Consider the following 11,513-nt stretch of genomic DNA (forward strand, 5'->3'; position numbering starts at 1 on the left):
ACAGTATGGAGCAAGAGCTGCTCCTCCTTGATATAAAAAATAAGCAGAAGCAGCTAGAATCATTGAGCAGGCAGTTGCAATAGAGAGTTTATTTTTCTTGGTTCAATAAATGTACAGTTTAGTTGCTTGCACCTCTGTTTGAGCGAAAACGTCCTTCCAAACGTACGTTGCACGGAGATGCGAGACAGAAGGGAAAAACAATGGAAATATATGCAGAAAATGTATGTACAAATGAAGCGTCTTTGTTCGGGTTATTGGGTATATGATATTTACAAATACAAGGAAAACTGACTACAGCGTTTCAGGATTGCTTATTTATGCCATTTACAAAGCATGCTTATACTGATAGCAGCTTGCAATTATGCGCTTGCGCATCTGTGCGCCGTTGACGGAGTCCACAGGGGCGGTAGTGACAAGTAAAACGTGAGGCTGCCTTTGTTGTCGGCGTGGGGGAGCTGCTGGTGTTGTCAGTTCTGAAGGGCACGGCTCATTAAGCACGCAAGCCAAATTGTGCAGGCGCAGCACATGCTGTCACAATGACGCCTGAGGCAGTGACGGCCGCCTGTGCTGCAGTCGCATATCAAGACATGGGAACCGCCGTTTCCAAACAGCGAAGGCTCGCTCCGCGCTGTTCCGGGTTCGAATGTGCGGTGTCAGGTATCTGCATAAAACGAAAATATGTCATCCTACCCCAAATCTTGTCTACACACACACACACAAACACACACACACACACGCACGCACGCACGCACGCACGCACGCACACACACACACACACACACACACACACACACAAACAAACAAAGGTGTAATAAACGCTGCATGCTCGATGACGCGTTGGTTGAATTATTTGTTGAATCTGAGTTACATACCTGCCTTCTGGGCTATTTTTGCGCCTGCGTTGGTCAGGGCCGTCATTAAAAATGTTGTGCAGGCATAGCCTGCGTCTCCCAGCAGCAAGCCTGGCACTCGGTGGTGTTCGTACAGGAACCGCTGTCTATCGTTGTCGAATATTCTATTGTTGTGCACGGAGCCGGGCCAGCGCGCAACGAGCTCATAGAACTGTAGCTGGGGTCCAGTGACGACCTGAGTACGGAACAACCAGTTTTCGATTAGAAAGCTGCCACGATATGAAAATTTGCATTGTAATCATGGAAGGTGTCTCGGAATTTTTAAGTTAACATAATAATATTTGCGCATTTGCGCATTCTGTATTACTGAGGGGATCACGCTAGTCGCAAACAAGATTTAAATAAGATATGTGGACGCAGTTTTTGCACACGTATTGCAATACGACGTAGCTTTAAACTAGTTATGCAGGGTGTTTGCTCTAACATGTCCAGAAATTATATTTAAAGCGAGCGATAAAAGAAAAGCAAGTGGTCCTTTTCTGCTACTTGAGTAAGAAACAGGTACTGCTTCACTAGTAGCACCCGTTTCTTAGTCAAGTAGCTGAAAAGTAGCGCTCGTTTCTCTTTTATCCCTTGCTTTAAATGAAATTTATGGACACGTTAGAGCAAACACTCTGTATATGGCATCAATTCCGCCCAGCCTGTTCTTTTTTTTTTTTTTCGTTTTTTTTTCTTTCCCAATAACAAACAGAAGCAGACTGTACGTTGATCGAGAAGTGTCTCTTCCGGTTACGGAAAACCTCCCCATCGGGACCTCCGGGTCCCTTTATCCTCAAGTGGGTGCAGTCAATGCACCCAGTGACCCCTAGGAATTTGCCAATTTCGTAGAAATCCCTCATTGTTGCATGGAACTCCTTTGCGGCTTCGGGAAACCTCACAAGCTTCTTAAAACGTGTGCTCGCGAGGAGCTGTGATATCTTTTCCACAACGCGGGACACTGTCGGCTGTGACACATTCACAAGATCCCCTGCGATGACTTGGAACGTCCCAGCGCCATAAACACGCATGACGCTGAGCAGCTGTAGCATGGGAGGTAGCGGCAGCCTTCGATTGCATACGCTTTCCGCAAGCCGCCATGTTTCCAAAAGGCTTCGTACGGTTGCTTTCGTGAAACGGTAGCGTACAAGGAATTCATTGTCGTCAAAATGTTCAAAGGGATCTTGAAGGTCCCTTAAAGCAGTGTTGAAGTCCCTTAAAGCCGTGAATTGGTTCTCATCTCTTCCGGGGGTCCGCTACCGCCAAAAGTTTGGGAAACACTGCCTTAAAGAACGTCGTCGCACATCGGTGGCGTGGTCGGCCTCCAGGTGAAAGAGTTCATCTTGGCTCAAAACCAAGTCCATGAAAGCAGGGTAATTTTATTTCAAATCCAACAAGCCGTGACACTGTGCATTTCCGATAACGGCGTAAAAAATTGATGTTGTAGCTATTGCCGAGCAAAGAAGAAAGAAGGCATTTAGGAGTTGCTATGTGGCGCGGTTCGTCAATGAGGAGCGACGGAAGATGAGCCTTCGAAATTGAACATTCGCTTGGCGCGAGTTTGAACGCCGCTAGCGTCGGCGTACTTTGACCTGGCACGGTCAATCTGTTTTTTTACTCGTTCTCTGGGTCGTCCGCAACTAACGTCCATACTGTCATTGCAATGCAAAATTTAGTTCATGCGTGAAAATTGGCTAAGTTGGCTCTTTGCTCGAAAATGACTTATGTTCAGCGCTACATCAAAAATCATCCGCAAACAGTGAGAAAGGCGAGCCGCATACCATTTGATTGCTCGTTATAAGACATTTCTAATGGTACCAAACTCATTATTGTATCGTTCGCAGTACGGAAAGGGCCGGGGGGACAATTAAACCATACCCCTGAAAAATGGAGCAGTTCGCACCCCTGTAGCCCGAAAACCCCACCCGAAACATGCCCTCATATTTTTATATTTTGCAAGTGTATCCTCGGACTGTCCGCAGAAAAAAAATTGGGATTCGCAAGACTCGACTGGAGGAATGTCCTCGTGGTAGCGCCGATGCTACCTCGAGATTTTCGAGGAATGCTTGGGGAAGTTCCTCCATTCGAGGCGCGGTTCAAGTCGAGGTCGATTTATAAAGCGCAAAACTGGCCTCGAGGAAGTAGCTCAAGTCGAGTTCCGAGTCGAGGCTCGTTCATGAATTCGGCGGTAAAAGTCCATACCGGCAGCCGTCTGTTCTGAAGACGCGGTTTTCCCGCGCTCCTGGCCAATCAGTTCTGCCAGCAACCATTCTGCAGTTGCCAGTCTTCCCAAGATGCCTATCGCCATGCAGATGGCTGTGATAAAAGCGGGCGCAAAATCTGTCGCTTTGGTCTGTCGCCAGTTATATCCATTTGAATCCAAATCAATCTAGTTTCTCCAAAATGGTGGCACACAGTAAATAATGGTGAGGTATATCAGCACTTGATGGCCTGTATTAATAGGGAACAGTACTTCGACCTGTGATTGGTAAGATACCTCAAATAGCGGGCGGATCCTAGGTACATACATATACCATTAATGGCCAGAATTCCTTTTAATACACGGCACTGTCCTTCTACTACGCCGCGCGCCACCGCGCGGCCGCCAATGTCCCTATGCCAACTTTTTTTTGGGTAGTTTCGTGACCAGAGAGAGTGTAAAGAGGCCGTGCTAATACGTTATTATTAGCGCTGCACAATAAAAAGGGAAAAGCTCGCGTTTATGTTACCGTTAATTCTATAGTGACACTTCAAATATTTTCTGTGTCCTCATGTTTAGCGTACATCGTTCCTGCATTCCCCGCACTTGGTGACAGTGGAGCACGGCGGGCAACACTGTCTAGTTTTGAAGCCAAGCCGATTCGTTCCTTCCTCACCTGTTTCTTTGTCATCTTTACTTCGCAGCGTTGTGGTGCCGTTGCATAACTTAGAGGAGGACGATGGGCCACCTTGTGCATGAGATCCAAATGAGCGCGCGGCTCCTGGCTCGGGTCTTTGGTTTCTGGTCACTTGTTGATTAAATCTTGTTGGAGTCGGTCACCGTGAGCTTCAGTTCGTCTGGCTCATTTACGTAACACATTTTGGTGCCGAAACTCGGTACCCCATAATTGAAGCCTGATTTCTCCGAAAGCTCCGGTCACCCAGCTATGGAACGCCTTAAACGGATCCGAGGTGGAGCCCGTGGCTTCTTGACACGGACCATGGTTCGCCAGACCGACCTATTGGCTCTGCCTCATCCCTCGGGCGAAGACATCGAAGCTGTTCTCGAATATCTCATCACGAAACGACAGTATCTCTACGACCTCGATCTCTCGATCTTAGAAGCAACTCCAGAAGACGAATTCGACACAGAACTCAGCCGCGCGTTGGAATACGAAGAGAACCTCGAAGAGGCCATCGCACGTGCACGTCGGGGTATGCGACATCTTCAGAGTTCAGCCCCCTTTGTTCAGCAGCGCTCGGAAGCCTTGAAGTCCGTCGCACTTCAGAAACTCCAGATACCAAAGTTCTCCGGTAAACTTTAGGAATGGCAGCATTTCTGGGAACATTTCAACGTGTCGATTCATTCGAACCAGTTGCTAGCCGCCGTCGAGAAATTCAAGTATCTGGCGCTACCTCGTCGACGACGCGAAGCGCCCTATCGAACGCATAGTTGAACGCATCAGTGGAAACAATTACCCTTCCACCGTCGCGGTCCTCGGGCACAGGTACGGCAGGACAGGTTGGTTGACGTACGAGCACATCGACAGTTTGCCAGCCTCTCGCCGCGTATTCCGAACAGGTCTTCCAGCTACGGCATTTCCTCGGTGGGGTCTCATTTCGCACGGCGGTGTTAGCTGCGTTGGAAGTACCTAAGGAGCAGTACGCAGTTATCCTTGAACGCGTCATCACGCGCTGCCTTCCTGATGATATCTGCGTGCTGTTTCGTCAACGAAGAGTAGACACTATCAATGCTTCACGTCCAGTACGCGGCGGCGGAGACGCCGCTGTGGATACGCGGACGGAACATGTAGAAGCACTTATTTCCTTCCTCAAAGTCCAAGTCGAGACGCGGGAAGAAGTTGCCCTAACTCGCGCAACCGGCCAGGTCTCCCATCGGCCGAGCCGCAGTCCAAGCGATCTCCATCGCTCGGCGACTGCCTCAGCCTTAGCCGCTACGAGCGGGCGTGCACCGGAGCTAATCGATCAACACCTACGCTCGAGTCCTCGCTCAGCGTCGGACTCATGCCCGTGGAGCGCGTCCACCGATCACCCACTTCACTCCTGTATGGACTGTTTATCGCTCGCCGACAAAAAGCCACGTATAGCTCGACCAGGCAGATGCTTTCGATGCGGGAAACCCGGTCATCTTTCAAGGCTGTTCATCTTTGAAGACTGTGCAGAACGGCGGCGCTGTTATCCTGCGCCAATTGCCACGACTTTTCTATGCGGCCTGTGCGACATCCAGAGACGTGGGTCTCTACAACGCCCTATCGCGTCTCCCGTTTGTCAACCGGGTAGGTCCAATTCGACCCACCGTACCCACCATTCGACCCACCATTGCTCAGCCGTACTACGAGCTCACTAGCGTCCAGTCTCCAAAGTAGGATAACGTCGTGCAAGATGAGACAGAAATTTGCAATTGAATATTATTTTTTATTTTTCGTGTTTTTTAAAAAAGGAAAACAAGGCATAGGCACATTTTCAGGGAACTAGACCCTGACATGTAAATGCAGAACAGACGTAGATGGTCTAAAATAAGCACAAGAAATTGAAAAATGCAGATTGTCTCGTCTTGCCCCGAGGGTTGGGGCAAGATGAGACACGCCGCGGTAATGAACTATACACATTAGTTTACAAATTAGTTTATGCAATCCAAGCAGACAAAGTAAAGCCCGTGGGTCCCTCCACAACCCCCTTGAGCCCACCGCCCACATGATGTGCAATAAAACCACACGGAACCCGGTGCTATTTTGCTCCACCGTCTATAGCTGGGTGACCGGAGCTTTCGGAGACATCTGGCCTCAATGAGGGGGTACCGAGTTTCGGCACCGAAATGTTTTACGTAAATGAGCCAGACGAACTGAAGCTCACGGTGACCAACTCCAACAAGGTTTAGTCAACAAGTGACCAGAAACCAAATACCCGAGCCGGAACTTTGGACGGCTGCTTGCAAACAAGGAACCGTCAGTCTGATGTGTCGCTGGTGGATCGCTTATGCGTGCGCTTCTGCTTTGCTGGAAATATCCTAGAAAACGGGAAAATTTGCTGAAAAACTGTAGGCACTATGCAAAAAATAAATTTCTGAGGAACAAGATTGCAGCCATCTAATAGTAGACTTAACAGTATCTAAATTATATTAAATTTATATCGCATTAAATTTAAATTCCAGTAAGTTGTCTCGTCTTGCCTCGTGCATATCATCAGACGCATTAATTTTTCAGTTCAACACCGGATAACCCAGAGCGCCCATATTTTGCATATGGCTATAATAATGAATAAAGAAATAGAATGTTGACTTACATTGACAGAATAAGCCTACGAAACGCTGACGCACAGATGACAAGAAACAGGACTACAGAAAATTGCGCCTTTTTGGTGGGTCTTTACATTCCAGGCACAAGTAACCGATTTTTTCTTCTTTTGTCTTCAACGCGTACCACCAATCCGGACAATTTTCACGTGCAATAAAGCGGACATGCAGACCCACCTATGACTAATGTTGCACGCGCATGGAGCAACGCGTCTATGAGGCAGACGGCGGCGAGCAAAAAAATGGCTCTTCTTGCCGCGTGTCTCATCTTGCCCCACCTTACCCTACTCCAGGAAGTGCCCGGCTGCAAACTGTACCGTGTGGGCCTCTGGGCAGGCGGGCAGCAAGAGCATTCGCATCCTCCTCTACACTAGCAGCCAGCAAACGTTCGCTCGACGTGATCTGCTGGAGCAGCTAGGTTGCGAAATCGATGGACAAAGAAATTTCTGTGTTCTCAGTTGCTTCGACGCATCCCAAGCATTACTGCTGCAAACGGGTCACGGCGCGTCGAGTCCCGCTTCGACCGTGACTCTGTACCCGACTCGGGAGTACCCGATCTTTGTCCTGTTGTCACTCCTCCGCTGGGCACCACAACGCTTGATCTTTTGGGACACAGAGGTTTAGCATCAGCGGATTCTGGTCGGACTGCGAAGTTTGGCTTCTTGATCGGCGCTGTCTACTACTGGGAGATAGTTACCGGACAAGTCAAACGCCTTCCCGGAGACATCATAGCAGTTGAAACTGGTTTAGGGTGAGTCATCCAGAATGTAGACCCTCGCCTTCACGAAACGCTCTCTGCGGTTGTCTCTGTTTTCTTCCTCTCTTCGGAAGAACAAGACCACGTCAACAGCTTGGACCCTTGAGGTATATGGCGTTTGTGTGTATTAGGCATAACCGAGCAAGTCCCCAAAGACGCAGAAAGCTTCGCCGCTACTAAGTTGCTACTACGCTTCTACTCAAGTTATAAGGTGCGACTATAAGGTGCGACGGCCGCTACGTCGTGCCACTCATGGTCAAAGGCATGGTCAATGGCAGGGTGCTACACGACTATTAAAAAGTACACTAGTGAGGGGCATGCAGAGAGGGTAGTGGACCAAGTCGATGAACACGAGAATGTCTACTGTATGCCCCACCACGCTGTCATCCGGAAGGGAGCTGTTACAACCAAGCTCTGCAGGGTTTTCGACGCGTCGTCTCGTCTCCCGGAGAAGAATCTCTGAATTTCTGCCTAATGAAATGACCAAAGTTAGACGCTAATCTTTTGCATCTGCCGCTGTTACTTTGTCGAAAGGCCGAAAGGACTCCCTGCAAGTTGTTATCCGGCGTGAGGACAGAAACCTTCTCCGCTTTCTTTAGGGTCCGGCATGTTGAAGAATGCGAAAACCCGCTTATTGAGGAGTGGCGAATGACGCGAGTCCCTTTTGGTGCCACGTCCAGTTCTTTCCTTTTGGCGGCAACGTTGCAGCATCATTTTGTCTCCGTTGCTCCCAGAAACGCGAACACGGTGCCTCGACCTCGGACGGGCTTCTACGTCGATGATTTGGCCGTGGGTTGCATCTCTGAAGGAGACGCCCGTGTGGTTTACCGTGACACAGTGGATATTTTGAAGGATGCGGACATGGACGTGAGGAAGTTGACGCTTAAGTCATCCGCAAGTTGTTCATATACAAGACGGAGTTTCGTACGATAACGCATCCACCGATGCTACTATTAAGGTTCTCGGACTGCTCTGGGACTGTGACGCAGATCTGCTTGTGTTGTCAACTCATCGCGCTGTAGCCTTCCCGCGTCCAGAACAAGCCACGAAGCGCGCAGTATTCAAGACTTTCTCCCTCATCTACGATCCCTTGGGGTATCTTGTGCCCTTCGTCATAACCAGCAAAATCTTCTTTCAAAAGCTGTAGCGCGAGAAGGCCTTTTGAGGGATGAGCCTGCTAGCGCTGAGGACCTTGTCATGTGGGAGAAATGGAAAGGTGGGTTTCTTCTCATCGTCCGCCTCAGGTTACCTCTCTGTGCTCTTCCGCTGGGCAACCTCGTGCTAGATGTACACAGCTTCGCAGGCATCAGCCCCAAAGCCTATGGTGCCTCTATACATCCGAAGTCGCAATTCTCAAGGCGCCATTTATACCGTCTTGCTTCTTGCTAGAGCTCGCCTCGCTCCCTTGATACCCGTTTCGTTGCCACGCCTCCAGTTGCTTGCTTGTTTGCTGACGACGCGCCTCTTCAGCCACATTTCGAGCATAATTGTTGTGGCCTCTGCTCAGCCACACTTTCGGGCAGACTTTGAAGTGGCACTACATTGGAGCAAGGTCAACGAAGCCAAACAGCCGCAGTTCGTCAAGTCGAAAGTGGCTGAGATCGTGTCCGCATCTTGCCGCACGCACTGGCCGCGCAGCAAGGGTAGAGACAATCCCGCCGATATCATTACGCGCGGCATTTCCGCCGGCCACGTTCCTGAAGAAAAACTGTCTATGGTGGCACACTGGAATACGTCCGATGGCGCCAGCGCCTGTCGGGACGTTGCCGACCTCATCCCCTCGCCCGCACTCCTTATGGACGAGTCGCAGCACGCTGCTGTCGAGCTTCCCGTGTCAGCTCTCGCGGTCACCACATCGGACTACTGGGCGGATCTGTCCACCCATAGTACGCTGTCGACCGTCTTACATGTCACCGCCGGGTGTGGGATGTTCGGTCGTAATGCTAGTCCCAGCGGCCCATCTGTCTCTGGACCCCTCACCTCTGAGGAGCTTCTCAACGCAAAAGCTACACAGCAGCACGCCAATATTGGTTCAATATTGCATCCATATGGGTTGCCAAGATTGCCAATATTTGTCCAATGTGGGCTGCCAATAGTCGACCAATATGGGGAGTGCAACCAGGCTCCATATTGGACCAATATGGGCTGCCCATATTGGCAAGCCCATTTTGCGCCAATATTGCTGATATTTCTGTGATAACACCAACGGGGAAGCCCGGGGAATAATACAGCATTATCCTTTATAATATTCACCACTGATAACACTTTTCTCTTATTTTTGCTTTATTTCTGTGGATCTAATTAATCCACGTTGCACATTATTGAAAAAAAAACGAAAAAAAAAAAAAACACGGCATCGCCCAAAAGACACGAAGAACTACGCCCGCCAAAGACACAAGCAGTCGTACAAGCAGTCCCACGGAACTGCCAATGCCAATCATCCCTAAGAGAGAGAGAGTGTGTATTGGCGTCAAAGATCCCTCAGAAGCCTTCATATGGATCGCAACATTCTGTGAACTAAAATTTTCCAACCCGCTCCGAGACTACAAAGGAGTGAAGCACTTTCGTGACGGTGACGGACATACGCCAGAGCAATTCACACTGCTTGCACCAACTTGAAAGCACCTAATTTTACAGTAGAGCCATCCCTTCCTATCGGACATTGTGTTTTTTACTTGACCTGCCGCAATTCCGTTATCATTACAGCAACCAGCGACATTTTAGCCTTATGAAACGTCCGTTCGAGCTGTCGCGCATGCGCATTAGCTGTAGAACACGTGATTTCGGTCAAACAACCTGCTCGCTCTCACTCGGCTCGACCGATTGGCATTGGCAATTGGCATCGCGAAGGAAGATGGCGGCTATTTCCAGAACGTGGAACGTTGAGTTGTTGAATTCTAGCGAACGTTACATTGGGATTGCCAAGTACGTTGACTCTTTCGAACAATGTGTATCATCTGCACGAAGTTCTTGGATGTAACGATGTCCTGAATTGGGTATTTCACACGCTTCAACGTTCAATCTTACCGTGCTGCTTGGGCATTTGTGCAACACGGGTACGTACCATTTTCTGTATTTTCAGTCAATATGGGGTGCACGCGGGCAATATTGGACCCATATCGCCAGGATTTTTCCAATATTGGCTCAAAGTGGGCAATATGTGGCCCATATTGCCAGGATTTCCCCAATATTGACTCAAACTGGGCAATATGGGCCCAGTTTGAGGGCCCATATTGCCCAGCAGATTGCGCGTAATATCAAGGCCAAACACAAAATCACATAAGTGTACCCAAAGTCACCATATTGCCCATTTTCAGCCAATATGGGCCCAATATTGTGTGCTGCTTGGGATATATGTATTAGATTTGTCCAACAGTACGTTTTCCCACAGGAGATTGCCGCATTACTCGATCGCTCAACGTTCCCGGCATCTTCGCCCTTTAAGAGGGGATCATACCTGTTTCGGCGCCATGTATTTTCTATGGGAGAAACAACCCAATTTTTCTCAGCAAATAATGGACCGATCGATTTCAACGGGACCGGTCTTAAATGATAGGTTTCGACAATATTAACAAATACTATTTACAAAAATGAGCGCATTTCTTGCGAAGCGCATAATTCAAATATATATGATATCCAGGCAAAATATTGTCGCTAAGAATTCTTCGGGGATCTTTCTGGAACATTATAAAACCTATAATACGTATATCCATAACCTGGTTAATGCACAAAATTAGAAAATGTGAAAGCGTGTGATACGTTGTTCCAGGGCCATGTTTGCTCTCTATATAGTCGCGCCACGAAGCGAGTAAGAGGAGAAGTAGGTATGACTCCTCGAGGTACGGCTGTTATCCTCACTCCTTATTCAAAACGGCTTTCACACGTGTTGGGGCTGAAATGGCTGAGATCAAGGTCGCTGAACCAGCATCCCCAATGTGTTCGGAAACAAAGGATGAGTGGGTGACGGGCTTGGGAAGACACCGATAAGGACTGCTCTTTCCTGTTTCAGATGTTCCGCATCTCAACTGCTTTGCGTAACAAAGCCATGGTCCTGGTGTTTCGTTTCCTGTCCATTGCTCGTTTCATGGTCACTACACCTTTGTATATGACGAATGGCGCAAAATTAGAGAACAGGGGTACGATGAACATTTGAGGTGTCACCCCGCTGTCTGGCGATGTAAAGCCCGGGATTATTGACGTGGAGGTGTCACAATGATACATGCGACAGAAAAAATGGGATCCACACATTTGCTCACTGGACAACGGATGACCACAGAACCGTTGAAGGTGGGACACCATCGGAGACCATCCATGGGGCAATCACCTGCGGTGGCTACCGATGATGACGACGATGCGC

At 49.0% G+C, this 11,513-nt stretch overlaps 1 pseudogene; it reads right to left on the reverse strand.

Moving 5' to 3' along the window:
* Positions 1–531: 531 nt before the first annotated feature.
* LOC135384764 (putative nuclease HARBI1) lies at positions 532–3,778 on the reverse strand (annotated as a pseudogene).
* Between the last annotated feature and the right edge of the window lie 7,735 nt (positions 3,779–11,513).

This window comes from Ornithodoros turicata, chromosome 2 (genome assembly GCF_037126465.1).
Source record: "Ornithodoros turicata isolate Travis chromosome 2, ASM3712646v1, whole genome shotgun sequence".
In the NCBI taxonomy this organism is placed as follows: Eukaryota; Metazoa; Arthropoda; class Arachnida; order Ixodida; family Argasidae; genus Ornithodoros; species Ornithodoros turicata.